Below are 12,084 nucleotides of genomic sequence, written 5' to 3' on the forward strand. Positions count from 1 at the left end.
GATGCCCACAAGCAAGAGTCCTTTGGAATTGAAAAACACTATAGCCATAACTTTTCCTGCAGAAGGTGAGGTTTCGAATTTTTTTTTCCTTGAGTGAATTTGCATGATGCCACTCCATCGACTGCCTCTTCACCTCTGGTGAAAAATGATGGCACCATGTTTCATCACCTCTCACAATTCTTCCAAGAAATTCATCTCCACCATTCTCAAACTGTTCCTAAAGTTCGCTGCATGCCGTTTTTCTTGTTGCTTTGTGACCACTGTCAACATCCTGGGAATCTCACCTGGCACAAACCTTTTTTAACGCCAACAATTTCAGTATTCTGCAAACACTTCCTTCCCCTATCCCAACGTAGCATGACAATTCATTCACTGTGATGCATCTGTCACCAGTCACCAATTTGTTAACTCTCTGCTCATTGTCTGGAGTGTGTGCAGTACAAGGCCTGCTGCTGCGAGGACAATCCTCAATACTGCCATGCCCACTTTCATCAAGTAACCTGCTTGCCTGTACTGCAATCGACAGCAACATCTCCATACACCTTTTTCAACCTCTTGTGGGTGTTTCCCACTATCTCATTTTCACAGCACAGGAATTCTATGACAGCGTGTTGCTTCTGACGAACGTCAAGTGTAGCAGCCGTCTTGAAGACATGCTGTGACGGTGGCACTCCTGGAAATAGGTTGAACTAAGTTTGAAAACAGATGGGAAGGATGTATCTACACAATGTAAAACTTTCACACATGCAGAATGAAAACTGTATTTTTACAAAAATAGTGTGCATTTCTTTTGGAGTGACCCTTGTTGATTATAATCTTCATACACTGCCAGAAAAATAATGCAACAGCCTCAGAAACTGGCAGAAGGGAGTAATCAGCATACACTGAAGGATCATAGTGTTTGTGATTAATTTGACACACACTTTGGTAGTCAGATGGTGCTCAAGATCTCTGTCTTTGTACCTTCTGTTTTGACTCTGTAGACACCAGTTGTGCTGATTAAGGTGAATTGTGTCTGGAACATTCATTCTAGTGTAAAATCACACCTCAGCAATGAGTACATACTCCCGTTAAACAGATTCAGCCATTTGCACAGAGTCAAACTGTGACCCTGGAGGAGGCTGGACGGACGTATCGGCAGGTTGCTGTACATGTTGAGTACAGTTTTTTTTTTGTTTTTGTTTTTTTTTATTGGTAGTCGGTTGCTGCTTTCAACAGTGCCCTGTGGAAAATTCCCACTCCTGTAGGCCAGGTTCAGGACATTCGCACAGTACAGACATAAGTCAAAATTGACAAACTGTGTGAGCAGTGATGGTTTAACAAACATCATCTAGGGGTGAAATCCAGGCGAAGGACCATTGGAAACCATCTGCTCACAGCAGGATTAAGATTGTAAGTGATGTGAATTTAAGTGGTGTTTATGAAATGAGTGGAGCCCTGAGCTATATTCAGAAGGTTCAAAGAGCCATGCAGAAATGGAAATGCTATCTGACATTAAAATCAAAGTAAAAGATTGAGTCACCACCAACTCTAGCCACACGACAAGCAAGAGGTTCGACTGAGTTGGAAACTTTATTAATTTTGTCATAAGAAAAAACTCATAAAAGAACATTCCTTGTAATGTCACTCATAAAAAAGTAGGATGTAATTATTAACATGATACAGGGATTGTTCACATGGAACAAATATTAAAATAAAGTAAAAAGTGTGTGAACATTGTGAATAAGAGCAGCTTGTAGCAACATTCATGAAAACAAGATCTATTCCAAAAATTTGTTTTAAATACAAAGGGAACACTTATTATTGGACCTGTGCACATTGAAATGCTATGGTGGGCTGACAAGGAAACTACAAGGTAAATGGCATAGGTAAAGGAGATGTAACATCGGTACACTGGACTTGAAACAAAATTGTTTTTTTTCTTAAAACATTGATAGAAGGCAAGTCATTATCCTTAAGGAAGTCAATCACAAGATGAGCCCGCTGGGGGTGTGAATTGTCATCCATCAAGACAAATTGTCTCACCAATATACTACTGATATGTTTACACTATCTGTCAGAGAATGGCATTCACATATCATACACCTCTTACCGCACCTTCCATGACCTCCACATTATGCCACCCCAAAACATCAGGGAACCTCCACCTTGGAGCACTCGCTGGACAGTGTGTCGAAGGCGTTCGGCCTGACAGAGTTGCCTCCCAACACATTTCTGGCGATTGTTTGGTTGAAGGCATATGCGACACTCATCGGTGAAGAGAATGTGATTCCAATTCTGAGTGGTCCATTCAACATGTTGTTGGGTGCATCCGTACCACGCTGCAAGGTGTCATGGTTGCAAAGATGGACCTCGTTATGGACATCATGAGTGAAGTTGTGCATCATGCAGCCCATTGCACACAGTTTGAGCCATAACAAGACATCCTGCGCTGCACAAAATGCATTATTTGACATGGTGGTGTTGCTGTCAGGGTTCCTCCAAGCCATAATCGGTAGGTAGCGATCATCCGCTGCAGTAGTAGCCCTTGGGTGGCATGAGCAAGGCATATCATTGACAGTTCCTGTCTCTCTGCATCTTCTCCATGTCTGAACAACATCACTTGGTTCACTTTGAGACACCTGGACACTTCCCTTGTTGAGAGCCCTTCCTGGCACAACAAACTAACAATGAAAACATGATCAAACTGTGATATTGACCATCTAGGAATGGTTGAACTACAGATAACATGATCTGTGTACCTCCTTCCTGTTGGAATGACAGGAACTGATCAGCTGTTTGATGTGTGTATATAAATCCATCAACACCTCAGCTGGTGGTAATGCAATGTAATGTTACATATACCATTTTTATTTTTCATTTTGGATTAAAGATGTAATGTCACAACCACATCTGATGAAAATTGGAATAGGTTTACAAGGAAGATTTGTAAAGTTTATTGGGGTATGTAAATATGAAACTATGAGTTACTATTTGCTGTATGCGAAGCCATATCAGTAATGAGGTGTGATTACAATGTGCATGAACATATAGTAAACAAGTGAGGATGAGTGTCAAGTTCTCCTAAACACATTTGTTATGTTGATGTGGTGTATGAACAAGTGTTTCAAATGTTCTACTGGAATTATGTTACAATTAAATACAAAAGATGCAGAGTTGTCATAACTGAGATATTTCACTACTGAGATCTGTGCATACAGAGAGCTTGAAAACGACTTTCCTTTTAACTTTTTGTATCTTTTATATTTTCCTGTTCCACAATGGGTGCTCTTATCAGACATGTTCACTCCCCTTCAACTGACTTGCCTATAGTGGTATTCATTATTACAGTATCAGCTGTTTCGGATAACTTCAAAAGCACATAATCATTACTCAGTAACAGTGATTCTTCTAAGTGACTCCCTTATACTACAGTCTATTCTTCATCATTATTAAACTGTGATCTGACTTTATATCTGCTCCTAGATAAGCCTTACAAACCATTATCTGATTTTGGAATCTGTCTAACCACACAATAATCCAACAAGAATTTTCTGATGCTCCACATCTTTTCCAAGTACCCCTCCTCCTCTCATGAATTTTGAACAGTGTATTATCTACTAATAGCTAAATTTTATAGCAGAACTGAATTAATCTTTCTCTCCTGTAACTGTTGTCTATTCCTTCCCCTACTACAGACATCAGTCACCCATGATTATGTATATTTATATAAATCTGTCTCTTTCTCTCCCTAGTTGGACCTGATTTGCTTTCAGTTCTGATGACAGAAAACATATTGCTTAACTTTTCACAGTAGCTCTCCCTGCCCCACCTTTCTATTCATGAGTTATTCAACTAACCAGAAATGCCTATCTTCTTTCCATTTCACTTCTCTGACCCACACTATCACACCATATCTACACTGATCCTTTACATTTTCTTTTTCAGATTTCCTACCTTGCCTGCCACATTTAGACTTCAGACACTCCATACCACAATTCATAGGATATTACCCTTTCGTTGACTCTTCAATCTTTTTCTCATGATCACTCCCCCTTGCCAGATCTGAATGGAGAATTCATCCAGAAACTTTTATCAATGGAGAGACCACGACTGTTTTATTACAAGCCACACATCTTGTGGATATGCAACGACAACTGGTCAAAATAATAGCAAAAATTACCTTAATTTAAATTGACTTATAGCATAGAAAGGAGTGAATAATTCGACTAAAAAAATCTTTCTTACCCAATGATATTAAATGTGTGACATACAACAAAGTTAAATCTGAAAGTAAGCTGAAGTTCCTTTCTGGAAATTCCTTCCATTCTTTAGAAGAATTTTCGTTTACAGGGGTACAATTATTGAACTAAATGAAATGAGATCATCATAACTTCTGAACAGTTTGCTTTAGGATGTTCAGACTGTATGATTGGCCAAGGAGCACAAATGGACTATTATGCACTGTATGGTGTGGTTTAGTAATAAAGCACACTTTCATTTGGATAGATTTGTCAATAAACAAAATTGGAACATTTGGGAGACAGAGTATCTGCATTTCATGGTCAAAAAGCCTCTTCACCCTCAATGGGTGACTGAGTGGTGTGCAGTGTCCTGTCACGGAATAATCAGTGCAATATTCCTTGATGGCACATTTACTACTGAACACTTCGTGAAGGTTTTGGAAGATGATGTCATCCCCAATATTCAAAGTGACAATGGTTTCCACAAGATGTGGGTCATGCGACACGTAGCTTGACCCCACTGAAGCAGGAGTGTATTTGATGTCCTGGAGGACCACTCTGGGAACCGCATATTCTCTGGATCTGAACATATACAACTCCTTTTTCTGGGGTTATATTGAAGACAAGGTGTATAACAATAACCCAAAAACCATTGCTGAGCTGAGAACAGCTGTTCAGGTCATCAACAGCCTTGTTCTGACACTTCAGTGAGGCATGCAGAATTTCGCTATTCGTCTGCACATCATTGGCAATGATGGCAGGCATATTGGACATGTCATAACATAAATCTGTATATGTGAATTGATGTTTACATGTTCAATGATGTGTGTGCATGCCATAGTTTATACCCCCACTTTCTTCTTTCTTCTCCCCCATATAGTTCAATAATTGTCACCCTGTAGAAGCTAGTAGCATATTTAGTGCAAAAGAATTACATACACACTTGTTTTATCAAAATAAATATTGTATCCTATTATGTGAATTCCTTTGTAAATGGTCAGCATGCAATCAAAGTTAAATATCAATTAAGTCAGTATCCTGTAAACTACCTCAGTTCAATATCATTATGATATATCATCCAAAGTGACTCCTGGAGCATGTAATTCATAACATTAATTTTTTGGTATTTCTCTCAATTACAATGGATTGAACCTATCACATTTTATTCCAGTTACATTTGTTTCCTCCCTACAGTCATGTTTAATGTTTTCTTCTATTCTTCTTCTTCTTCTTCTTCTTCTTCTTCTTCTTCAACATGAGCTTCAAAGGACAAAAATTTTACCTTAACTTCTACTCCTAAATGTCCAACAGTTATCTGATCCAAAAATTGTACACTCTATTTTATTAATTTCAATCATGTCTGTGAAATACACAGGTATGGGGCTTAACAGTTAATTCTGCCATTTAGCTTTGTAAAATTAAACAGTAGATACCAAAATTAGCTTAAAAAATTAATTACCTTCAATGCTGTCAGCATAGACAATCCATATATCTAAAACTTTATGCCAAAACCGTGGCATTCCACATTTGAACTTACATGCAATTTGTGCAGGCAGACCTGCAAAAAAATGTAACAAAAATATACTACACCCGTATCTGGATTGTAAAAGAAATTCCACTTACTAAGTTTCAGCACATATTGAGAGGAAAAGAAATAAAAGGTGACACGATGCTTTGGATGCAGGGTTCCTTCTCTTGTAATACAGCTTCCATTTATGCAAATTTCCATTTCATCATCAGATTTGTGACTCTGCAGTATGCCCCTTTCTTACAGCCTTTGTCCTTTAGTCTTGCTCTATTTATCTTTATCTCTATCTTTATTTTCCTTTGATTTTTCTTTATGCCATTATTCCCCTCTTTTTGTAAATCACTCTGTTGGTTCATACCTCCATATTTTGGTTTAATTAAAATGACTCCACAGAAAACAAATATGCCCAACCCTTATAATTGAAGAGTGAGATTAAGTTATGTTGAAATTGTTCACACTAATAATGGTAATATTAAAACAGAAAAGAAAAGATTGCATAGGGCTGAGACAGGTGGTACACATATACAGCACCAGACTTTTCTCTGTCAGCAAGGAGTTGACATTACAGTCACACTCTGAAGGTGAGGGTTCTTCTTTGTCTCCATAAAACACTCAAGCAAATCTATTCATGGCTTTCTTTCTAATGACTTTCCTACCTAAAGTCACATGCCAACTGAGACCGAGAGAGACAGAGTGCAGGGGTTGGTTGGGGGGGGGATTGTTATATTGTTATGTATACATGTGGTCTTATGCACAAATACATGAAAGATTTCAATTTATATTCATATCACACACTAAGAAGAGAAATAACTAACATACATCAAAATGTATATATCCATAACAGACTGATCACTCAGGAGGAAAAGGGATGGATCATAATCTCTGTCCCAAACACACTGCTATTACCTCAGGCTACAGATGGGCAAACATGTTCATCTTTCAGAAACATTCATTTTTACTCATTCACCATTACTTTATTTAACTGTGTATGCTATATGTATTCCACACAGCTCGTTTCTATATGGACGGTAGGCCAGCATGCGAAAAGGAGAAAGGGCGGGGTAATAGAATTTCTTAGAAAGCCTCACATTAGTAATGTGATGAGCCAGTGACCACAGCCCAAGTATAGAGAGATCAGAGCAGGCTGAATGGAAATAGGGATTATGGAACCTTTTTATGACAGAGCGCAGATCACCGTAGCCATCCATCACTTTTGAGCAAAATTTATGTCATAACAAGTACAATGTTTTAATTTTTTCCATTTACAGGAAATTACATATATTTGTTTGAGAATTATTAACATCAAATAATTGGAAGTAAGCTTTAATCATTTTTGGGTGTATCGAAGTGTTGTACTAACTGTATGGGAAGTGAAGATTTATTTGGAAAAATTGTGACTTCTGACACAGGAGCTGAGAAACTGAGTAAAAAATTACAAACTTTGTATTAACAATGGTGGCAACTACATCAATATGCTGGAAAAGAAATAAAACTTTTGTTTCCAAAACCCAGAAAGTATAGCACAGAGAGTGAGAGAGAGAGGGGGAGAAAAATGCAAAATTCAAAAAGTCAGTAAATTATGTATTAATGTACTTAAAATTATAATAATGCATGGAAAGTTCTGGTTAATAATAACGAATTATTTAGGAATAATGGAACGATTCACCGAAAGGCAGAAGCGCTGCATTGTTTACACACACACACACACACACACACACACACACACACACACACACACACACACACATGCACATTCCTTGCTCCCTAAAATCAATGAAAACAGAACAAAAGAGGGATGACTGAGGGAACTGGCAATGGAGTACGATCAAGGGTTCTCCAGGCCCAGCACGCAATGGAAGATGTCCTAATGCCAACCACTTTGAATTCGCAGTAGTTTAAACTGTTCTACTTGAGAATAAAATCCACTTTCAAAGGGGAAACGAAGTATGACTTTAACAGTCTGTGAGCCATTCATCAAGATTAGAGGCAAGAAATCTGGAAGACCACACTTAACATGGAAAGCCAAAAGGAACGGGCCTCCCACCAAGACATGAACTACTATTTGTAGAGCTCAACAACCATGATGTGGGGGTGGCCCATTATGTAACATAAATCTATCAATTAATTTGACACTGTCAATGACTATTTGACATAAGATGGAGGACTCATTCTGGGAGGAATGGAAGTAGTAGTGGTAGTGTAAAATTTATTACAGGGGGCAGTAGCCCAGCAGATGATGAGTAAGGAAAGATCTTATTTGCATCCACAAATTCACACCCTGTGATCACCAAAGCAAATGTTGGACAATAATCACTTCTCTAGCCTTTCGTTTGATTAATGGATTCCCTGGGATGCTCTCAAGATTTTGGACCCAGAGAAAGGCAACTGGGCAGGCACTACAACCACCATCTTTCTCTCAATAGAAGTGAAAATTAATGTGGATGAGGAGCTCCTGAGATTACAGCATGGTATTCAATGTGCCATTATGCTGCAGATCATGAAATAAATAGTCTGGCATGTTAGATTTTTGCCTCATGAACAGAAACGTGGCTGATGAGATGTGTTACTGCTACATGCCACAAGCAGAAAAAAAACAGCCACCATACTGAATGGTGTTGAACATCATATTTGGTGGGTTTTATTTCTCACTGAGTACATGGTGCAAATATAAATTGTTTTGAAGCACCAGCAAATAGAAGATCCCCTCAAAACGTGTCATTTTGGCTACCATTTGTTATAATACAATGACAGGAAAGTCAATAGTCATAGATAACGGATTCCTGTTGCTGATATTTTAAGTATTATAACTTGAAATCTATAAAAATGTATCGTTTCAATGCTATGGCACAATGACTGCCTACCAAAAGCACATCTTCATGGTACAATATATGAAATATATGAAATAAATATGAATTAATGTCATTTGTAGGTACAGTTCTTAATCTGTGTATGTCATTAACAGTGAGCCATTAGCTGTGATGATACTGTAGCTCATGTGCTGATATTCGTGAGAGAATATAGCATATTCCTGGTCAGCTCTACCTTCCTTCAATGAGATGGTTCAATACACAGTTTGTGGTAAGTACTCTTCATATACAAAATATGTAATATTCATATCAAAGGAAAAACAGTATCAAGTCATAATATCAAAATGAGTTTATTCGTGATATGTACAGTTTGATGTTAGAAATAGTGTGTACTGTGCATTGGGTTTGAAAACGCCAGAGCAACAGTGGCAAACTTGCTGTAAAAGGGTATGGTGTTGTTAAAAGCTGTTCATCATATGCACAAAGCTTATAGCCATGTCATGCTGTTAGATGTTGTTGGGATAGCGGGCCTTTAATTATCATTAAAAAAGATATTGTGTTGTAGAAAGAGAAAAAAGATGATAGACTTTGTATGATGTTAATTCATGTTTTAGTAGTTGCCTAGTTGTGTTCACAGAATTACATAGCACACATACATGTGAGCAACCTGATTTTCTCATATTACATTGGTGATTCAGATGTGTTACGGAAAATGAATAAAATTTAAAACCTTTATTGAGAAGTTGTTTGTCACAAGAGTGTTTGTGCAAGATGCTCATCATGTTACATCCTACCCAGCTCATGTCATTGAACAGAACCAAAATCGAGTGAGGCTGAGAAAAAGTGAAGCAGACTGTCTTCGAGATGGATGATTTTTAGTGACATGACTTTGGATGTTGGAGGCAATATTAGTAGCCGTGATCAATTTAGAAAGGCTAGTACATGTTGTTTAAGTGATATACAGTTTTCAAAAGTGAAATGGTGCCATAACATTTCACAATGGTGTAATGTTAGCTCAAAGACATGAGTTACACAGCTGCACTTATGAATGATTAGTTGCGTGTGCTAATATCACTCGTTGCATTAACAACAAATGACAATAACGATATGATGAACTGCGAAAAATACATTATTGCTGGCAATTATGAGCAGATTTATTTATCACTGTTACAAAATTAATGCCTGCTAGTCCTATTAAACAACAATCTGTTAGGCTGTTAGGATAAAGCATTTCTTTGGCAGAGGCAACAGTGATATTGACCCAATAAGTATAGGTGGAACTGTTTCCAAAAGCTCCCAGTTAGTGCCTGAACACGGTAACCACCTCTCTCTCTCTCTCTCTCTCTCTCTCTCTCTCTCTCTCTCTCTCTCTCTCTCTCTCTCTCTCTCTCTTTCTTTTTTATGTGGGAATGTGGGGGATAACTAAATGGTGAGGTTGTCAGTCCTGTGATCCAAAAGTTATATACCTAAGATACAGTGACTCTTAAAAGTGGGATACAGTGACAGGAGTGAAACTATAAAAGAATGAATTTACAACAAATGCAGTGGAAAGCATAAAAGGGTTGGCAAAATGTAAAAACTGGATACACAGAGGTATAAGAGAGAGGTATTTGCATAGAGTGGTCATGGGTCAAAGCCTAGAAAACTCAAAGAGAGGCTCCAACCACAACCACCTTGCCCCTGCTCCAGGAGGAAAGCAAAATTTATAACTGAAAATTAAACAACTTTTAGGTAGGAAACTGAGGAACAGTTGAACTCTATGTGAATCGCCTGCTAATACTGAAGACAAGGAATCTAGAAGACTAAACTTAGTATGGCCAAGAGAAGGGGACATTCCATCAATATATAGAATACAGTCAGTCTGGCTCCACAGACACATTGTGCGGGTGGCTTGTTACACAAGAGAAAAAAGTGGATATGCCTAGTATGACTGATGCATAGACAGCATAAGGCAGTGGACTCCTTCCAAGAGGGGTAGAAGGAAGATTGCCAAACTGCAGTAGTCTTTTTGACTGTGGCAGTGCACCGGATGTCATTTCACTTTTTGGCAAAGCGAGATTTGATGAGTATCCTCTTATATGCACCTGAAACCATGAAAGGGAATGGGTGGTAAGTATCTGCCTCTCTAGCCAAACAGTCTACCAGTTCATTGCCTGGGATGCCCAACAAGACATGGGACCCAGAGAAAGACAACGGAACAGGTGGCAGGGCCAAGGGCAGAGAGGTCATGGATAGCAGAGACCAAAGGGTGATGTAGCCTGCAAGCTGCTCACTGAGTCAGCACATATTAAAACACTGTGATAGGAAGCCTGAGTAATGAAATGGAGAGCCCTCGTAATGGCTAGCAGCTCTGCTGTGAACACACTACATGATCCCAGCAGAAAATGGTATTCCATGCTAGTAGGAGGCGTAAAAGTTATCCCACCTTATCTATCATTTTAGAACCATCAGTATAGAGGATGGCAGCAATCTGGAATTCTTCAAGGATGGAATGTAAAAGATGCCAGAATGTCATAGGGGTGACAAAGACCTTAGGGCCATGAAATAGATCAATCCTAATTGTGTTTGAGGCATCATAAAGGGGTGGTGGGAGGGGGGAGGGGAGAATTCACAGGGCACATTCCAATGCATGGAGATGGAGATTTACCAATGAGTGGAGAGGAGGGAAGTGATTGGTTGGTTGACTGGCTTAAAAGAGTGGGGAAGTGATCAAACTGCTACGTCATCGGCCCCTTGTCCTGAATAACACAGTGCTACAAGGGTGAGAATAAACCAAGTGAGACTGACAACACAAAATGGACAGAAAGGAAACACCACAAGAGCTACAGAAGAGCAACAAACACTTAAATGCACAAAGGGGAGAAGAAAACCACAGAAACGCAAGAAACAGGTGGAAGAGATTAAAATGACAAAACAGATTACCATTGCTGGCTGAACTTAAGGATAAAAAGGAGAAGCCAGCCACTGTGCAAGGCATTAAAACCTCCAGCCTAAAAGCACTAGGAAGGAGAACACAGAGGGACAAAGGACATGCGTTAAAACTTAGATCAAGTGTAAAACTATATCAGCCGATGAGGCATTGTCAGATAAAATTAGTGGCAATGAGACCGGTAATCAAAGATTTCATCACAGGGCTGTCAAAGTGGGGCAGTGCACCAGGTTCTGTGTAGCCAGTTTGGCCAGCCTGTGAGCAAGTTCATTGCCTGGGATTTTGACATGTCCTGGGGTCTACACAAACACCACTGAACGACTGGACCATTCCAGGGCACTATCAAAGGCTGATGTGGGTAGCACTGGTTGATGATAGCTTGTAGGCTGCTCAAGGAGTCAGTAAATAGAAGAAACGACTCCCCAGGGAAGATACAGCCACCAGCTCTGCAGTGAAAACACTGCACCCATCAGGCAAGGAATGCTGTTCAATATGTCCTCCAAGGATGTACGTGAATCTGACATGTCCATCAGCCATCGAACTGTATGCATAAACCACTTCATGGCCTCAGTACATGTCAAGAATTGAGAGGAAATG

General features: G+C 39.1%; 1 long non-coding RNA gene across 1 annotated transcript in view; it reads right to left on the reverse strand.

Moving 5' to 3' along the window:
- LOC126295176 (uncharacterized) overlaps positions 1-5,735 on the reverse strand; it is a 55,547-nt gene extending 49,812 nt beyond the window's left edge. Inside the window, exon 1 of the long non-coding RNA XR_007552398.1 lies at positions 5,683-5,735. This is a non-coding gene — a long non-coding RNA (uncharacterized LOC126295176). The remainder of the gene's footprint in view (positions 1-5,682) is intronic.
- Between the last annotated feature and the right edge of the window lie 6,349 nt (positions 5,736-12,084).

The sequence above is a fragment of the Schistocerca gregaria genome, chromosome 11, assembly GCF_023897955.1.
Source record: "Schistocerca gregaria isolate iqSchGreg1 chromosome 11, iqSchGreg1.2, whole genome shotgun sequence".
Taxonomy (NCBI): Eukaryota; Metazoa; Arthropoda; class Insecta; order Orthoptera; family Acrididae; genus Schistocerca; species Schistocerca gregaria.